Source organism: Ambystoma mexicanum, chromosome 10, assembly GCF_040938575.1.
Source record: "Ambystoma mexicanum isolate Mex_15411 chromosome 10, UKY_AmexF1_1, whole genome shotgun sequence".
Lineage (NCBI taxonomy): Eukaryota > Metazoa > Chordata > Amphibia > Caudata > Ambystomatidae > Ambystoma > Ambystoma mexicanum.
Genome location: NC_090932.1, coordinates 1,007,860,757 through 1,007,878,506, shown reverse-complemented (window position 1 = coordinate 1,007,878,506; position 17,750 = coordinate 1,007,860,757). Strand labels below are relative to the sequence as shown.

Genomic DNA, 17,750 nt, shown 5'->3' with positions numbered 1-17,750 from the left:
GTTACTGCACGCACGAGCAACTCTCACTTTAGCAAGCAAACAGCTTTCGGATGACTTGACGGCGTGCTGCTCAGTCTTCTGAATGTAATTGAAGCACATGTTGCTTGTACGTTAATTTTAATGTTAAAGGACATTTGTACCGTGCACTATCGCCACCGTAGTGGTCCCCATGCGGCTCTGAAAGAGGGGAGGTTGAGTTAGTGGGAGGAAGCAGGAAAAGCGCAAGAGAGCAGTGATGTGCTGTTGGCGCCCTCAGCCCGGTGGGTCCGTTGGCAGAGCCTGGGGTGTTTGCGGCTGTTGGTGGTCTTGTACTGTTGTGCAAGACTGTTTTGTTGCAATGTAGTGAAGTTTGTGTGGTTTGTTGTGCTATAGGTTTTGGTTGTGTTTGGAGTTTGAGAGGTGTATGCCGCCTGTGTTCGTCTATCCGGTGTCACCCGTCCAGGTGCCGTGGGAGTTACCCTCTCGGGTCGGAGATGTCCGTGTCCTTTCCGGTTTAGTCATCCTTTTTCGGGTTTTGGTTTCCAGATGTAGTCTGTGGTTGAAGAGCCAGGTTTTTAGTGATTTCCTGAATTTTAGGTGATCTTCAGTGTTTTATTTCTTTTGGGATGTTCCAGGTTTTTAAGGCTAAGTGGTAGAAAGTGGTGCCTCCAAGTTTTTTCTTAAGGTATGGTTTGAGTTCCAGGCGGATTTTGTTGCTTGATCGGAGGGGTCTTGTTGGTTTGTAGACTTATTTTCTTTTGTAGGAATTCTGCTCCTTGGCCACGGATTGCCCTGTGCGTTATGCACATTGTTTTGAAGGTGATGCAATGTTTTACTGGGAGCCAGTGTAGTGTTTTTAGGGCTGGAGTGATGTGGTCTCTTCTGGACAGTTTGAGGAGTAGTCTTGCTGCTGCATTTTGGATCCGTTGCAGTTTCTTCAGGAGGTATTCTGGTATTCCGAGGTAGAGGCTGTTTGCATAGTCTATTTTTGACATGATTAGGACGACGATAGTGAGTTTTGTGCGTGAAGGAGAGGAAAGGTAGAATTCTTCTTGCCGTGTGGAGGAGGAAAAAGCATTTCTTCACTGTTGCATTTATTTGTGGTGCCAGGGTTAGGGTGTTGTACATTAGGACTCCCAGATTTTTTTACTACCTTAAATGGGGTTGGTGCGTTTCCCATTTCTGTAGGCCATGGGATGGTGGTTTCGTGCTCTTGGTCTTTGAATACGATCATGATTTCTGTCTTTCCTGGGTTGATTTTTAGGTTGTTGGCATCCATCCAGTTGAAGACTTCTTTTAGACAGTCGGTTAGGGTTGAGTGGTCGGCATCGGTGTCTTTGATTTTGTAGATCTGAGTGTCGTCTGCGTAGTTGTAACATGTAATTGTAGTATTTTTTGAAGATTCTGATGACCGGAGTTTGATAGATATTGAAATATAGTGGAGATAGTGAGGATCCTTGTGGTACTCCAGTCGTTTACTCGTGGAGTGAATTTGGAAGGTTTTATCCATACGGTTTGTGTTCTGTCTGCTAGGAATGATTTGGTCCAGCATAGTGCTGTCTGTTATGCCCATGTCTTCTAGTCTTTTGGTCAGGGTGTCGTGGCTAACTGTGTCAAAGGCTGCGGAGAGGTCGAGCAGAATGAGGGCTGAGGTAGTGTTTGAGTCTGCGTTAGTTTTGAGGGCGTCCCAGATGGATAGTAGTGCTGTTTCCGTTCCTCTCGCTGGTCTGAAACCGATTTGAGCTTGGTCCAGCAGGTAGTGTTTTTCTACGTGTTCTTGGGTTAGTTTATATACGTAGGTTTCTAGAGGTTTTGCTGGGTAGGGGATGTTGGAGATAGGCCTGTAGTTGGAAAGGTCATCTACGTCATCTTGTGTTTTTCAAGAGTGGCTTGATGTCTGCTGAGTTGAAGATCTTCGGTACAGTCCCTGTTGATAGGGATTTAGAAGGTTTCTGTAGTGTTCTTCTGGCGATCCTTGTGAGGATTGATTTGTAGGTGTCTGGGGGACAGGGGTCCATGGGTGATCCCGCTTTCTTGCTTCGTTTAACCGCATTGCGAATGCCTCTGCTGATTTTTCAGGGAAGCTTTGGAGTTTGTGCTGTGGTACTGGGTTAGGTTTGTTGGGTTGTGTGTAGTGATTGGTTGGTCACTTTTTTTATGGTTTGTCGGGTGTCATTGATTTTTGTTTTTTTTAAGTGGTCTGCCAGGTCACTGCATAGTTTTTCTGAGGGGGTTGGGGTGTTATCGCAGCCTGGTGGGTTTCTCATTTCTTCAATGATGCTAAACATTTGTTTGTGTTGGTGGCATTGTTGATTCTGTCATCGTAATGTCTTCTTTGCCTTTTGAATTTCCTTCTTGTATGCGTGGATTTGTTTCTGGTAGTGTTTTTTTCCCTGGGTTGTATTCTTTCCTCCATTCCAATTCCATCTTTTTGTTTTCCTTTTTCATGTTTAATAGTGTTGTGAACCATTTTGCTATTCTTGTCTTGATGGTAAATGGTTTTTCTGGGGCAATCTTGTCTATTGTATCCGCGATCCATTTGTGTAGTATCTCTGCTTTCTCGTCTAGATCGGCTAGCTCCAGTTCTGTGGTTGAGGGTTTCGTTAATTCCAGTTGTTCAAATAGGTTGCTTTCTTTGACTTGTTTCCAGTTTCTTTTGGTGGTGGTTGAGTTTCGGATGTTGGATGTAGGCTTGGGTAGGCAGAGTGATCACTAATGGGATGATTAGATGGTCGCTCCACAGTATTTGTATCGGAGGTGCCGTGGTGATTTTCTTTGGCGAAAATTGCGTCTAGTGTGTCCTGCCGAGTGCGTTGCTCATTTGACTAGTTGTCGTAGTTTCATGGTGCTGAGTTGGTCAATTAATGAGTTGGCATGGTTGTCTTCAAACAAGATGTTGAAGTCTCCCAGGATGATTAGGTGTTCGTGGTTGATGAGGTTGGTGATGGCTTCTATGAAGTTATCGACGAATGTTGCATCATATGTTGGCCGTCTGTATACCAGGATGAATGTGATGTTGGTTTTTGGTTTAGGTGTAGTACCATGGTTCTCCAGCATGGGGTCTGGCATGGATTCACATGCTCATGAATATTCCCCGTCGTCAGGCTGGGAATCCTCGGTAAAGAAAAAACCAGTATCAGTTTCGTTTCTGATCTGTCTTTCGTAGTAATAACCAATCACTGGTCTCTGCGTCATACTGACCACAGCCAATGACTGCCCTCTACCTAAGCACCGCCTCTGGCAGCCATCTTCAGATTTTTACCGCACGTTCATGTGTTGGGATCCTCGTGCTATTGCTCTCGAGCGTTAGTGCTATTTTTTCGCGCTTTTTCACAAAAACTTCGATTCTTTCGGTCAAAAGAGCCTCAAGCTCCACCGATCCTACATCCGATCAACGGGGACCCGTGTCGGATTCATCTGTGCCCCTCAAGGGTGAAGATTTCGTCGAGCTACACTTCGGAGGACTCCAGAAGCTTCTCAGGCCCGGTCTCGGAGATGGCCCAGGAGAAGGGAAGCTCGACGCCCGGAAAGCTGTTCAGGGCCTGCCCTGGATGCCAGCTGCAGAACGTCTTCAAGGAGGACGAACACTCTTTCTGCCTTTACTGCCTTCATGGGGACAAGACGCACGTGGAGAAGGACTGTGCGTTTTGCGGCAACATGTCGGAACGGACCATGAAGGACCGCCATCAACGTCTCGCCAGCTGGCTGGAGGGTAAGAGCCCGTCTGGCGAGAAGAAGAAGAAATCTGAGCGGTCTTCTAAGACCTTTGAGGGCGCCCCGGCGACGGGGGCCCAACATAAGGCCAAGCACCGCGAGTCCGCTGGCACCGGGAGCGCCGAACGGTCGGGCTCTACGGGCGCCAGGCAGGGCGCACCCTCCCCGGCACCATCAACCACGAGCCAACGCTCTGGGTCGGGTAAGAGGAAGGCCGAGCACCCGGCGAAGCTCCTGGAGAGACCCCGGTCGAGCTCTAAGGCAGAGGAGGAGCGTGGCAGTGCCCCCTCCCTCAAGGATAAGGCGGTGAGCGCACCTAAGGTGGTGAAGGCCTTGATCCATTCGACCAAGCCCTCTATCGAAACGGTCGCGGCGGCCCTGGCCCAGCCTGTGGAGGCTGCACCAGTGGTGGCGGCCTCGGGGCCCAGAATCTCCCTGCCTCCTCGGAGGGAGTCTTCTTTCGTGCCCATCGATAGGACCCCCGTGAAACCCTCCGTGGGGAAGAAGGGGGGGCAGGGCGTCGTCGTAGATTCGGCCTCAACCTCAGAAGAGGAACTGATCGAGGTCTTAAGCCACGGCCTAGGCGTGGAACAAGACCAGCCCGTCGGAATGGGCCCCGACGCAGGTGACGACGACGACATCGTCGAGGATACCGACGGGGCCCCTGCTCGCCCGTCGGATTCCCCTCTGCCAGCGCCGCAAGACAACTCAGCGGCCATTTTGTTGGCTATACAGTCCTTATGCTCCGAGATAAGGACGAGACTACCGTTACCGACGGAGGAACCTCTCCCGTCGGGGGATCCAGAACCGGGACCTTCTGGTGTTCCCCCTACCAAGAAAAGAAGGATCCATCCACCGCCTCCTTTTCAACCATCGCGCCCCGTCCAGCCCTCCTCCCCGTCCACCCGAGGGGATGATACGGGGACTGACACGGCAGCGACGGGTACGGACGACGAGGCATACGACGAGGATTTTCCGTCGTCGCCTCCCCCCAGGGCTTCTCCGCCCGACGAGATTGGATCGTTCCACTCAATGATCGCCAGGGCATCCGAGCTTTTCCAACTCTGCCCTGAGGAGAAGAAAAAGGAAGGCTTCCTTTACCAACGGCGCGAGACCAAGAGGAAGACGGTCCTCGCAGTGCCTCTGTTGGACGACATTTGGGATGAGGGCCTTTCCCTCCTCAAGAACCCTTCCACGACGCCAGCGAAAAGAGACCGGTACGAGAAAAAGTACCGGGTCCCGGACTCGGCCCCCCTATGCCTCCGGGCGCAGCCTACCCCGGACTCCGTCGTCTCCGCGGCAGCCAGGAAGAAAGCGGGGGGGGGTGCGGCCTCCACGTCGACTTCCCCGCCGGACGGCGAGGGAAAGAAATTGGATGCCATGGGACGCAGAGTCATCTCGTCGGCGGCGACGACGATTAAAGCGGCCAACGCCTTGGCTATCGACAGGGAACTCTGGTACAAGATAGCTCCCCTGCTGGATTTTCTGCCGGACGACAAGAGGGCGGAGGCCCTTGAGATCCTGCAGGAAGGTGAGGTGGCCTCGGACCACGCCATCACCGTGGCGACGGACATCGCCGACACTGGGTTCCGCCAGATGGGCAACGGCGTTTGCCTTCGACGTCGCGGATGGCTCAAGGCTACGGACTTTCGGCAGGACGTCCAGAACAGGGTCCTGGACATGCCCTTCGACGGGAACAACCTGTTTGGGAAGACAGTGGACGATTCCCTTCAGGCCATCAAGGCGGATACTGAGACGGCCCGGGCCCTTGGAGTGCTGCAGCAACGGCGGACGCCCTTTCGGAGCGGCGGAGGCAAGGGCGCCTCCAAAGGTTCCGGCGGCGGTTTCGCTTCCTACCGTCAAGCGGCCCGCTCGTCGTCGCAAGAGGCCTACAGAGGACGAGGCAAGTCTGGCGGACCCCGCCGTCGTCGCCAAGGAGGCCAAGGCGGCAAGGCCGCGTCCAAGCAGGATTGAACCGGCCGTGGGGTCGGGCCCCCACCGAAGCACCCCGGTGGGAGGCCGGCTGGCGGGCTTCGTCAGCGTGTGGGAGTCCATCTCCACCGACCGTTGGGTGCTGGACGCCCTGGCCCGGGGCCACGCGCTCGAGTTTCAAGGAAGGTGCCCGCGCGTCCCCCCCGTGGCCAGGAAAGAACTTCACGTCCCTCAACTTCTCCTGGAGGTAAAGGCGATGCTCAGAAAGGGCGCCATCGAACTCGTCCCAAAGAGGCTTCGGGGCTCCGGAGTCTACTCGCGTTACTTCCTCGTGAAGAAGAAGACGGGAGGATGGCGCCCCATCCTGGACCTGCGACGCCTGAACAAGTTCATCAAGGCGCAGAAGTTCCGGATGGTCACCCTCCAGCACGTCCTGGGTCAGCTGGAGGAAGGAGACTTCCTATCGTCGTTGGATTTGGAGGATGCCTACTTCCACATTCCCATCCTAAAGGGGCACCGAAAATTCCTCAGATTCGTGGTCCAAGGGCGTCATTACCAGTTCAAAGCCCTTCCCTTCGGACTGCGGTCGGCACCCAGGGTTTTCACCAAGTGCCTCGCACCGGTGGCGGCGCAGCTGCGCCGCGAGGGGATTCACGTCTACCCCTACCTGGACGACTGGCTCATCCGCGCCAAGACGAGGGAGCTCGCCGTGGTCCACACGGCAAGGACCGTCCAACTCCTCACGGACCTGGGATTCTCCGTGAACTACGCCAAATCCCACCTGGTGCCCGCGCAAGTCGCACTGTTTCTGGGAGCGAGGCTCGACACAGTGTCCCTTCTGGCCTCCCCGTCGGAGGAGAGGACCAGGACCATCTTGGGCAAGGTGCAACGGATGTTGGTGGCCGACGCGGCCAAGGTGAGGTCCATCATGTCCCTCCTCGGGATGATGTCTTCCTGCATCTACCTCATTCCCATGTGCAGGCTCCGGATGCGCCCGTTGCAAGAGTTCCTGGATGCGCTGGATCCAGACGACGGGCAGCTTCGAGGAAAGGATCAAGCTCGACGAGAGTTTCCGACGAGCGATACGGTGGTGGGGCACCCGCGCGCATCTGACGGCGGGCATGGACTTCCAGACCCCAGCCCACCAGGTGACTGTGACCACGGATGCCTCCCTAGAAGGGTGGGGAGCGCACACCGAAAATCTGCACGCAAGGGGACTCTGGCTCCCGACGGAGAAGTCCCTGCATATCAACGTCCTGGAGCTCCGTGCAGTGTTTTGGGCCCTCAGGTCCTTCCTTCCGTCCCTCAAGGGCAAGGTGGTGAGGATCTTCACCGACAACACCACCACCATGTTTTACATCAGGAAACAGGGCGGAACCAGGTCCCCAGCGCTGTCCAAGGAGGCGCAGGACCTGTGGCATTGGGCCGTCGCCCAAGGGATTCTTCTGGTGCCGTTTCATCTGGCAGGGATAAAAAACACCATCGCCGACTCACTCAGCAGGGAGCTGCGCTCGTGCCACGAGTGGGAACTACGGCAGGATCTGGTGGATCGCCTCTTCCGACGGTGGGGCACACCCCAGATCGACCTGTTCGCGACGGCGACGAACACCAAGTGCCGGAGGTTCGCCAGCAGGTTTCCCCAGACGAGGAGCATGGGCGATGCTTTCTCGTTCCCCTGGGAGGGCCTGTTCCTCTACGCGTTCCCTCCCTTGCCTCTGCTAATCCGGCTCGTCAACCAGCTCAAGAGGTCACGGTGCAGGATGATCCTCGTCGCACCTGCGTGGCCGAGGCAGATATGGTTCCCGGACCTTCTGGACTTGTCGGCGTCCCCGCCAATCAAGCTGCCGGCGGACGCGGATCTACTCTCCAGGGAAGGAGGCGCCATCCTCCACCACGACCCGAAGTCGCTGAACTTGCAGGCCTGGCTCCTGCAGCGCTAGAGTTTGGAGGATACGACATACCGGCCGACTGCAGAGAGGTTCTTGCAAAGGCCAGGGCGTCCTCGACTCTTAAATGCTACGGACACAAATGGAAGAGGTTCTCTGTCTGGTGCCACGCACAGAAGATTAACCCTCTACGGATTACGGCTCCCCAAGTGCTGCCGTACCTGCTGACGCTGGCCAAAGCTGGTCTGGCACACGCGTCCATCAAGATTCATCTTGCTGCGATCTCCCGATACACCAGAACCACGGGCCGGACGTCCTTGTGGTCTCATCGTCTGGTGAAAGAGTTCATGAAGGGACTGTTCAGATCGTTCCCGCCGGTGAAGGCTCCGGCCCCGGCGTGGGAGCTCAACGTGGTACTGACCAAACTCATGGGACCTCCGTTCGAGCCCCTGCACTCGGCCCCGTTGAAGTTTCTATCGTGGAAAACAGCTTTTCTCGTGGCCATCACCTCCGCACGACGAGTGGGAGAGATCCAGGCCCTTTCCTGCAAGGCACCGTACTTGACTTTCCACGACACGAGGGTAGTGCTCAGGACGCACCCCTCCTTCATGCCCAAGGTACCGTCGGACTTTCATCTCAACGAACCCTTGGTGTTACCTGTGTTCTTCCCGTCGCCTTCGTCGCCGGCTGAGAGGACTTTGCACTCGCTGGATGTAGCTAGAGCGCTGAAGTTCTACGTGGACCGCACGAAAGGTTTTCGGAAGACGTCACAACTCTTTGTGAACTTTGGACCTGTCAATCAGGGGAAGGCTCTCTCGAAGGCTTCCATCTCCAGATGGCTCTCCGGCTGTATCATGTACTGTCACCGGTTGGCAAACCGACCGCTGCCTGGCCGTCCGAGAGCCCATTCCACCAGAGCGATCGCAGCTACCACGGCGTTCCTATCTGGTGTGCCCCTGCTGGACATATGCAGGGCTGCTACGTGGAGGTCGACGCACACCTTCACGAAATTCTACTGCGTCGACCGGGATTCCAGGGAGGAGTCCAGGGTCGGCCAAGCAGTGCTGCGCAACCTGTTCGCCTGAGGTGAGCCTGGTGAGGAGGTAAGATGCTTAATGTTGAGTTGATGTGATGCTTAATGTTGAGCCTTTGCCACCTCCCGTGGTTGTGCATGTGTGTACTGCTATGTATTCTTTATTCATGAGCATGTGAATCCATGCCAGACCCCATGCTGGAGAAGGAACAAGTTACTTACCTGTAACTGTTGTTCTCCAGCATGGGTCTGGCATGGATTCACATGCGAACCCTCCCGCCTACCCCTCTGCGGCTCTTCACTTGGTCATACTGCCACTTCACGTGCTTCCAAATCTGAAGATGGCTGCCAGAGGCGGTGCTTAGGTAGAGGGCAGTCATTGGCTGTGGTCAGTATGACGCAGAGACCAGTGATTGGTTATTACTACGAAAGACAGATCAGAAACGAAACTGATACTGGTTTTTTCTTTACCGAGGATTCCCAGCCTGACGACGGGGAATATTCATGAGCATGTGAATCCATGCCAGACCCATGCTGGAGAACAACAGTTACAGGTAAGTAACTTGTTCCTTTCGCGGTTGATGAGGAGTGGTTCGTCGGTTTTTATTTTCAGGTGTTCTTTGAATGCCATAGCGATGCCTACAAATAAACAGAAAAAACAAAAAAAGGGGAGGCATTTGAAGTCGGTCGGAAGGCAGCTTTGGAGTATGATTTTTGTAGTTGTCGTCCAGCCATGTTTCTGTGATAAACAGGATGTCAATTCCGTCATCTAGTAGGTCGACTATCTGAGTGTTTTGACATGGATCTTGCGTTTATTAGATTACAGTGAAGTTTGGAGGTGTTGTTTGGTTTGGGCTTTGTCGAGGTCGTCTTCTGTTTGGTGTTGAGGTTTCCTTCCTGGTCGGTCACTTGTTGGGCTGTGAGATTCGGGGTGTCAGCGTCTTCGAAGAGTTATTCTAGGTTTTGTCTTGGGTTTTTTGTGTTTTCGTTGCGTTAGTCTTCCGGGAGTTGTGGGTGTTGATTGGAAGTTCCTCTTGCTTTGGTGATGTAGGGGTTTATTGCGTCGGTCTGTTTGTGTCGGTCATCCTTCTTGCTTGTGTTAGGTTGTTTGTTGCTTCTAATGTTGGGTTGGATTGCCGTGGTGGCCAGTTGTCTGCGAGGTATGGAGTTGGGTAGAGGGATTTTTCTCTTCTTTCAGAGTTGCTTCGGTTTGTGTTCCTGTCTGTGGGGGTCAGTCTTTTTTTTTTCTAAATTGCTGTTCTAGAGTTTGTTCTTTCATCTCTCCATCTTTTCCTTGGAATGGGTCGTTTGCGCGGCATGGTAAGATTGAGAGTTGTTTAGTCTGTTTGGTTACGTCTAGTTGGTCCTGCTTTGGTCTGGTGGTCTTGTGGTGTAGTGGCGGGTGAGGGGGGTGTCCGCTACTAACTTGGGCTCTGTCTGTAGGTGGTATTCTGGCTGGAGTTCGTCACCCGTTCAGTCGCTGTCCTAGGATAAGGGTTATTAATTTGGGTGTTATTGGTGGCTCTTTCCTGTCAGTCTCCCTGAGCATGGTTCACCGGTGAGCAGACTGTGTGGGTTGGGAAGGGTATCTGCTGGTTGGGGGATGGCTTGGACAGGCGCAGCTTGGACTTTCGCCTAGCGAGAGGCCCGAGTCTGTAACTCCCCCCCTCTCCCCCTCCCGTAAATCACTGGTGACTTGAGAGTTAGCTGAATTTGTGAGTGAGCTAGTTTTGAGATACATGTGCAGTGGGAGAGAGGCCTATCAATGCAGTTTGGAGAACACAGTGCAATTTGGGCATAGAGGCCCTGCTATCAATTCAGTTTGGGGCGACGGGGGTTGATCACAATGGTAAAAATTGGTTTAGCCTAGTGGCAAGGTATCTAGGGTAGAGCTGTACCTCTCCCCAACCTAAGCCACCCTACCTTACTGGTCCTTGTAGTTGCTGGTTGACGGACGACCACTGGCTTGCCACTGGCTTCCCCTGCGGACACCTGCTGACGCGTCCTGGAGCCGCCTCTGAAGCCGCCCTTGGCCTTGGAGCCCTTAGCCCCAGGGCTGCACAGGCAGAGGGCTGCCCTGGGAGGACCAGTGATGAAGTGTGGGTGGACCAATGAGAGCGGGCCTGGGCAGACGGGAGGGAAAAGCAGGCAGAGGGTGCGCGATGGAAAGTGCAGGCGGGGGGGGGGCAGGAGGTCGTAGGGCCTACAGTGCTCTGGAAGGCAGAGCCAATCACCGGAGGGGGAGGGCTAGGGAGGCGGGAATAGGGAAGTCAGCCGGAGGGAAGGGAGCTCAGTACACGGGCCGGGGAGGGGGCTCACAGGGACAAAATAAATCAAAGGAGGGCCCGCAGGGTCTTCAGAGGGACCTCCGCTTACCTGCCTCGCACGATGGAAAGAGAACCTGCTTCACAAGAGGTCTGTCCCCAGGCCCAGGGGGCTAACGCAGGACACTACTACTGAGATCTGTTCTGAAGCGGAGTTATTGCATGCACAAGCAACCCACGTTTCAACAAGCGGACCCCTTTAGAAGCCTCTCCATGGTAGACTGAATATAGAAACACCCAAAGCCTCACATAATTGTTGCAGCTGTTTGTATACATGGCCTGCAATTTAGACATTTTTTTTCATTCGAGCGTATTGTGACCAAAACCGTAGAGTCCAACTTCCATTATTCGCTTAAAAAGGTTTCTTACCGAACCACTGACCGTTTTTAAATGATGGGCTTTCTTATGTTCCCATAATGCTCTTTGTCTTTATGGAAATCGCAAGAATTGGGTTCTATGAATAGATACTGTATTGTGTGACCTGGACCGGACCACACCTCTCAGCCCTGCCCTCTCACCAGTACATTTTTTCCGTGTCCAGCACTGGTAGGTGAGAAATAGTCTAGAGTAAAAGGGGTAGGAGAGGCAGCTGTGGGGGAACAGAGCTGTGAGGCATGAATGCTTATATTTTAGAGTTAAGTAGTGAGCAAACTCCTTGGTACAGATAATCTCTTCTCCATTCAACTCGTGAGGGACAAAAGCAGAGGTTAGAGGTTCTGAGTGAGGTTGAAGGGATATAATTTGATTGGGGAGGAGTGGCGAGTTTGGTTTTTCTGGACACCAATTTAGGCAGAGGTTTTATTGGTTTTTTTTTAAGATTACTCAGAACTTGTGAACCACAAGGTTTTGCAAGTAGGGGTTTCTTCACGTTTTTAGCTTTTTCTCGTTTTCAAGGGCCTTCTCTCTGGTTTTGACAGTCTGTTTCCTTTGGTCAAAGATGGTGAAAGCTTTTTTCTTTGGATTCAGCATCTCGGGTGTCTTGGCTCACTCCAAGGAGGTGGCTCCTCCTGATGTACCCACGCTTTTTTGCTCACTGGAACAAGGTCCCAACTTGTTTCAGGCTCCGGGATCAGTGATTTGTTTGACCCTCAGCCAGTAGGCAGGAGGCTCCTGCTGGGTTTTGGATCTCGCTTTCAGCCCATTCAGTTGGAGCCACCACACAATCCCCTGTTGGAATGAGTTCCTCATGCTCCTCAGCTTCTTTTATACAAGATGACTTGCTCTTCCGAGAGCTCTGGAGTTTATGGGAGGTGACCCATTTCCCTAACCCCCTCAAGGAATGTTTATCCGTTTTGGTTTCCTGTAATGGGTCGATCAGGGATTTCAGTATGACCCCTTGTATCTCTCTCCCTTTTCTCTCCTTTATATATTCTACAAAGGACTCTACGTATATATTAATTTTGAGTTCATCAAAGCTATAGACTTAGTTTGATCCTTGTAGTTCTCATGCAAATTCTCCGTTTTAAATACAGTGCAAATTCGTTGCCCAAAGGAGTTGAGAATTTTGGTTCTTTTTCTGGCGCATTATCTTTGGTTGAATATTTCTTTTTTTTTTTTTAGGGAACTTTCATGCTTCGATTCGAGATCCAAACCTTCAGAGCTTTCATGTTCAATGGTGAGGGAGCAACTGATAGATTTGGCAACTGGGGAGGGGCGGGGGAGAGACTCGCGGTCAGGATTGATTCTTAAAGTTGGAAGCTTTGATCTGGCCAGACTGACGACGTTGGACCTAGTCGGTCCCAGTCACCCGCTCCAATTTTTTTTTTTTTTTGCTGGTATACAAGCCTCCCAACCCCCCCACCCAAAGCTCTATTAGTCAAAGTGATTGCGTTTCACATTTTTGGTGCTTATTTCTTTAGAGGTGGGGGGCCAACTCAGCCAGATATTTTGAGGTGAGCTGCCTGTGGGGTACTATCTCCAACTTCAGTTAACGGGATAGGACTCCTCCTTAGATCTTCTATTGGGCCCAGGAGCCATCCTGGTTCACTCCTTCACAAGGTCCAAATGCTTGGTACCCGAGCTCGGCAGCAGTCTTGCCCAAGCTCCCTGACGGTCTTTTCTTGGGGCAGACGCATGTCTTTTCATTGAATAGAGAGGAGAATGCTTTTTCCATGGCTTAATGAGTTTTGGACCCGATTTGGATTGTTTTTAATTTGTTTTTGGAGTCTGACAAACTCCATAGGCATCCACTTTTTGTATGGTGACGCACTGCACCTTCAGTGCAGTGTCCCAGATAAATCCTTTAGATTTCTCATAAGGTTTAAATACCGTTTTCTTGTGTGAACTACTGTTCCCAAGAATAGTCAAGTAAAATTAACTTTACTTGCCTCTTCTCTTTGTGGGTCCAGCACACACCATCTTATGTGGAGTGCTGCGGGTTACTTAAGTAGCCACTTATCCTACCTACTTGTGTAACATTTTTTGTTACCCTCACTACTTTGCCACTGCCAACAGCCATTTAATGTTCCTACTGTTGTGTTTTTCTATGGCAGGCTGAATCCTCCGCTGCAATCTAGCACTCACGGGTGACCATTTTATCAAAATGTCCCTGGTCTCCTTTTTTCGCCATTTTCTGTTTGTGGTCTTTCTTGGGTTTTACTCTCCGCCCCAAGCCAGGTTTGAGCCCTTTGTTTGTTTTTGCCTTTGGTAGGCTTCAGCACTGAAACCCGCCTCTAGCTCCAGTGTCTGGAAGGGCAGGAAGTGAGGTTCCCGAAACTACCCTGTCTGTTTCTTTAGGAATGCACCCAGTCCTGATTGGCTGTCTGTCCTTTCAGGGCAGCCACCCTGCTGTTTGAGTGACAGCCTAGGATGTGCATGAATGGGAGAAAACTGCTTAAAAGGCTAGGTTTTTGGAACTAGCGGCAGTCGACCACTGAGAAGAACACCAGGCGAAGAAACCATGAAAGAATCTTGCTGTAGCCTCCTGGACCTTTGAATCGCCCGGTGAAGCCCTGCTGCTGTGCTAAAAACTATATTTTTCTGATCGATAAGAGAAGCTCCGGAAGGGACTTCTTCCTCCCTTGGGTTAGTGGGACCAACTAGCCCCCGAGGCGAACTCTGCTGGACCATCTTCCCTGACTAGCTGTAGTTCTTTGCTGCTGCAGGAACAGAGTGACAGGGGTCGAGAAATCTGTAGTAGAGTGCAACATCTGCAATCCGGTTAGAAGCTACAGGAGTCTCCGAAGGACCACCCAGAAGCGGGACGACCAGAGCTAGTCCCCTCACCAGAGCGCAGGACTCAAGGACCCAATGTGCCCCTGCCAGTTTGACCCATTCTACCTTGTGCATGTATATATATTGTATTTTTGTAATTTCCTGCCTGTACTGTAACATAATTTGTAACCAGCTAAGCTTCCAAGTAAAACGCTGTGCTACCTCTGGGTTTGGGAGTGACGGAAGCCCAACCAGTGTCCAAGATCTGCAGTGGTGCTGTTAACCGAGCGCTGAAACTGTGTGCCGCTGATCTGAAAAGAGCCCGCAGCTGCTGCCGACCTCAGAATTGCTGCTGTAGCAGTCCTCCAGGCAGCCTCCCTCTTGTCCCCACGGCTGAGGCCCAGGAACCAGGGATGTGCATCTCTGCAACCAGACAGAAGCCAGCTGGACCACTCTTCTAACCAAAGGTACTGTTCTGACTTGGGGGTACTTGGCTCAGTGTCTTTATCTTTGCTCTTCTCAGTTGACTTGCAGTTACTACTTTGCTAGTTGATTTCAGCTCTACCCTTCACAAGTGTAACTGCTTGTGGCACTACAGTGATTTCTTTTTTTCTTCAACAAACTAACTTTGTGCAAGACTTTATCGAGGTGCCTCAGCCCCATAGATTGCTCCAATTGACTTGGGCTGTCCTGGCTCCCTGCAAACTATTTTAGTCCACTTGACTTTGACATTTACTGTCCCTCAGAGGTGATGGCTTGGTTTTAAAATATTATTGCTGGGAAAGGTTTTTGTCTACTTCATTTGAAGATTTAAGTGCTCACATTCTCTGAGAACCGGTGTACCTTTTTCCTTCCCTTAACCTTTCTACAAAGTGCACTAGTGATATATGAATGCCATTACTGTCCTAGTTAGTGAAGTCAACTCGGGGTGTAGGGAGTGTGTAAAAAGCATCTCTAAAGAGTATCTACTAGCCTTGGGCACCTTCTAAAACCAACCCCTAGACACTCTTTGCGTCATTTTTCTCTGGTCCTGTGTGAGATGGTAAGATTTTCCTTGCTTTTCTCAGCACTTGGAGTGGAGGAATTATTGGACTGTAGCAATCCATGTGGTGCCACAGATCAACATATTAATATGCTGTACAAAGTTGCTTCATGTATTTTAAAGTTTGGTATTGCATGTATTTTGTGTGTAGTAGCCATCGCTGAAAGTTAACCTCTAGTTCTGAGCCACAACAGCAAGGCAGTGTGGTAATGCTGAACTCGAGGTGAGCTTCCAGAGATGGCTACTAGGTGGTGTTGTGTAATGCGTGACTTGGCTCAAATGAACTTTCCTACTTTTGCATTTCAGGTGAGTTTTTTTTTTTTTCTCCAAACCCACCAACTTTCTGGGGGTGGGGAGGGTGTGTCTCTATTAACTGGTGGTAGGAACTCCGGTTTAGTCTTCTGTAGTTAACCTACGAGTCGTTAAAAATGTCCTCTGGCTTGAATTTGTTTCTTTGGGCGTTGCTATGAACTACCACGTGTCTGACCCCGACCGGCCCACTCCTTCAATCCTAGTACGTGAAATAAGGTTACAATATCGAGATCCCATGGAAACTAAACTGTTTGCTGTTATAATGCGCCACTAGTACAAAATACTCCTTTTCGAGATTAATTTCCATGAGTGAACTCGTTTTACTAGTTCGCTTTTTTTATGACGGGCGTAAAATTGTTCGAAACGGGTTTCTATCCTGCTGAGCTCGCCGTTCTGATCGCGGGCGAGTACTGAAAGGGAGGAGTAGCCATAATTGGTATGTCGTGGTCGCTGGGAATTATTTCTGATACACTCAACGGTGCGAGTGAGACTAAGAGCTGCCGGGCTTCCATTAATGTATAGATTGGCCGCGGGGTCGTTAAGAGTAGTTGCGTACCAACACTGGGGTCTTCAGTGACTTATGCGAGTCTGCTCGCGGAACAACACTAGTGAGGCTTTTTGTATTGCCTGGCTCCAGGGAAAGCTTTTGTTTTTTAAAATATTGGAAATACTTATCCTTTGTGATCGTGCATTGGATTGGGAGTCGCGTCACTTTGTAGTGTGTGGTTACAGTACGGCCACATTAATGAGCTGTCATTGTAGTCCTTTGTCTCCTATGGGTGTCCTTTCTTTGTTTCCTTAGTTGGTTCTTGTTGTGGTGCCTTGCTTGTCCTTGTGCAGCATACTCGGCTGCCATCATAGGCTGGGTTGACATGGATTTACAATATTTTTACTACTGCATGGTATGGTTGCCTTTTCTGTGGTCTCTTGGCACCATAACGTTAATAGTAATCCACTGTTGCGTGTTCACTGGCGTTGCCACAAAACCGACGGTGCTCACTTTGAAAAATCCTTTCCAAATAAGTTCGTTGTTGCTCAGACTGTAGAGGCGATTGTGCAGAACTGAACGGCTCACATATTGTGCTAGTAAGCTCTTATAAAACGAGGCTATCGCACTGCAACCTGGAGTGCCATCTCTTGGAGGCTACTCGGTTCCAACCAAATAACGATTTGCCTGTTACTAGTACAGTGAAGCACGGCTGGGGCCTGCGCAGTGTGGCCCTTTGCTTTTCCCGCAGCTCCATCGGCGGCCATTGGTTTACCATGCCCGCTATATTTCAAGATGGCGCGAATTGATGTCCTCTCTCTAGCTCACGCATGGCGCATGCGCTTCCAGCATATCGGAAGGCCGCGTGTGCGACGGGCGGTGTGCGCCTGCGCTTTTGCGTCTGCGTGCCCCGTGCGTGCGTGTCTATCTCCGGCCCGGCGCCTTCTCCCCAGGCCCAGCACCCGGGGTTCAGCCGCGCGCCCCCAGAATCCCCGCCCTCGCCGAGACTGACGTCATACCGGGACCACGCCCCTTAATCACGGCTGAAGTTTAGGGTGAGTCGGGGTGGGTGATTGATGTGGACCCTCGGACTGAACCACACCAGCTGGAAACAGAGCGCCCCCCATAGGCCTATAAATGCCTCCTCGATGAACCTTAGGACACCCCACCCACCGTGGTTTGTCCAACCCCCTGTATTACAATCCTTTTCTGGCACCCCTTCCACCTGTCTCTACCTGCTTTCACAATCCCACCGTGGGCATTTGTCAAGCCCCCGACCTTTTGAATTGGCCTTTGTAACTCTCTCTTCCCATTAATTTGTCCCTCACCCCCTCCTCTTGCTGTAAGGTGGGCAACTATAACTGCTAAACGCACGATTGCAAATGGAACTTCATGCCTGTAGCTCGCTTGATCGTTCCATCTTGCCAGCTTCACTACCAATGGGCACTTGCTCGTACCCAAACACAATTGTACTAACAGCCACCTTGACTACCAAGTGCTAACCAAAATGTAACGCTGTAAGACGTTCCCGGCTTTAACACCACACGATTTGCTTCCAATGTCTTTAATTGGCAAGACTCTTGCTGGTATGATCCTAAAGGGGTTGGTTGTCTGCACTAACTAAACTAAAACTTGCATTGGTACTGATCAGTTGTCAGTACAGTTATTATTATCGGGCAAAAGTTGAGAAAATGGAGCAACGCGTTGCCCCCATTTTGCGCAGCAAGGCAATGTGGTAAACGATTGACTTTGATGCATTTAAGGATTGATGCAAACAGTGGTATGGTATCTGTGATACTGGCACATACTGAGCTTGTGACGGGGCTCACTGGCGAATACGCCTGAGAACGCGCCCCATTTTAATAGTGTGAAGAGATGTTTAGCATCG

At 51.4% G+C, this 17,750-nt stretch overlaps 1 protein-coding gene across 11 annotated transcripts in view; it reads left to right on the top strand.

The window, feature by feature from the left end:
- Window positions 1-17,750, top strand: part of EIF4G1 (eukaryotic translation initiation factor 4 gamma 1) — a 1,670,216-nt gene that overhangs the window by 261,831 nt on the left and 1,390,635 nt on the right. For 2 of the 11 annotated variants that reach the window (XM_069618799.1, XM_069618797.1), the window contains exon 1: window positions 16,763-16,917. The exons of the other annotated variants lie outside the window; for them this stretch is intronic. The gene's annotated coding sequence lies outside the window, so the exon portion shown is untranslated. Of the gene's footprint in view, window positions 1-16,762; window positions 16,918-17,750 lie in introns of those variants that run through there. 11 annotated transcript variants of the gene reach the window in all.